This window comes from Ursus maritimus, unplaced genomic scaffold (genome assembly GCF_017311325.1).
Source record: "Ursus maritimus isolate PB19 unplaced genomic scaffold, ASM1731132v1 scaffold_19, whole genome shotgun sequence".
Taxonomy (NCBI): Eukaryota; Metazoa; Chordata; class Mammalia; order Carnivora; family Ursidae; genus Ursus; species Ursus maritimus.
In genome coordinates this window covers 55,516,325-55,517,828 of record NW_024424341.1, presented here as the reverse complement: position 1 = coordinate 55,517,828, position 1,504 = coordinate 55,516,325, and the positions used below count along the sequence as shown (strand labels likewise).

The 1,504-nt window shown below is 61.5% G+C and overlaps 1 protein-coding gene across 1 annotated transcript in view; it reads left to right on the top strand.

The window, feature by feature from the left end:
- The window catches only part of TMEM160 (transmembrane protein 160), a 3,529-nt gene that overhangs the window by 1,432 nt on the left and 593 nt on the right, over positions 1-1,504 (top strand). The gene's annotated exons all lie outside the window — the stretch shown is intronic.

Below are 1,504 nucleotides of genomic sequence, written 5' to 3'. Positions count from 1 at the left end.
GGGGAGGGGCTCCTGCTGGAAACAGGGCCGGGGCTCCGGAGCGAGAAGGGCTTCGTGTAAGCGCAGGGAAGCGCTTGCTGCAAGAGCGCAGTCTGTCCGCAAAGAAGGGCTTGCGGATGGGACGGTGTGTCCGGTTAGTGGGGTGCAGTAGGAATTGGAGAGGTTGCTCGGGCTAGGACAGGCAGCCTTATAAAATTGTACTGCCTGGGCGAGAGAGGCGTCCAGAGAGGGTTAAGGGCGGGGGAGTTGCCTACTGGAGGGGTCCGCGTTGGAGGAGCCAGTTCAGCTTGGAGGCGACCACTCTGCATTAGGCGGGAGTGTGGATCCCCACCGAAGAAGGGGCGAGTTCCGGATTGGAGGGAGGAACAACCAATAAAAGAAAAGCTCGGGGCTGATTGGAGGGCCAGGTGATCCAGGCTGCGGGGGGGAGGGGCCTCACATGCGGAGAGGGTAGGTAGAGGCTGGGGTAAGGGTGTGGGGTTTCTAACCCTGACTAGCCCGTCAGCACTCCACAAGGGACTTGAATGGATGGAAATAACAGCAAGGAAGGACACAAGCAGATAGTTGATCGTTGGCGTTGGAGGAAAACTGAAGGGGGAGACTGGAAAGAGAGATCTGAAGTGAGGGAACAGTTTGTCCCGGAGCGGGGATACGCATAGATGGGGGTGGGACGTTGACCAGGATGACCTCCTGGGATCTGCCTGTCCTCAGATTTCGGTCTTGCAGTTTTGGTTCCTAGATTCTGCAGACTGTCTTGAATCTTCGGTGCTGTGGGGTTGGGGGAGAGGGCTCAGAGACGGATGGAAGCTAGACAGAGCTTGGGTGGGGGGATAAGGTTAGGTGGAGGGCCCCCAGGACTAGGTGGGGATTTGGGGTGGGATGGCACGGTGGGATAACACCGTCTGGGCAGATGGGGTTTGGGGCAGGGTTTGGGCTGATGCTGATTTCTTCCCCCCATCCCTCCCTTCCTGTAGCCTTCCTCTCCTGGTTCCGCAATGGCCTCCTGGCATCAGGCATCGGGGTCATCTCCTTCATGCAGAGTGACATGGGCCGGGAAGCTGCCTATGGTGAGTGCAGACCCCCCCCCCGCCCCCACCAGGAAATGTGGGCACCTGGTCCCCCACTGAGGAGGTAGAGCCGCCCTCCTCCCCCATGGGTGTAGATTCCTCCCTGCCCCATCCCAACCTCCCCATAGTGCAGAACCCCTCACTCTCCCCTCCCCCAGAAGCCACCTCACCCTCACTTGTGTTGACCTTCCACCCACCCAGCCCTACTTCCCGGGCACTGGACCACCCATGTGGGTGGCCCCGGGGAGGGCTGGGGGTCCTTGCGCCCTCACATCTGACTTGTCAACAAAGGTGAGGGTCCCGACTGAGCCCCTCATGCTGGCCCAGCCCCAGACTGGCCCTGCTGCCGCCCCTCCAGCCCTGTTGTTGCTCTCACACCAGCTCCTCACTCCTCCTCTGGTCCTGGACCCCCCCCCCCCCCCCCCCCCCCCCCCCCC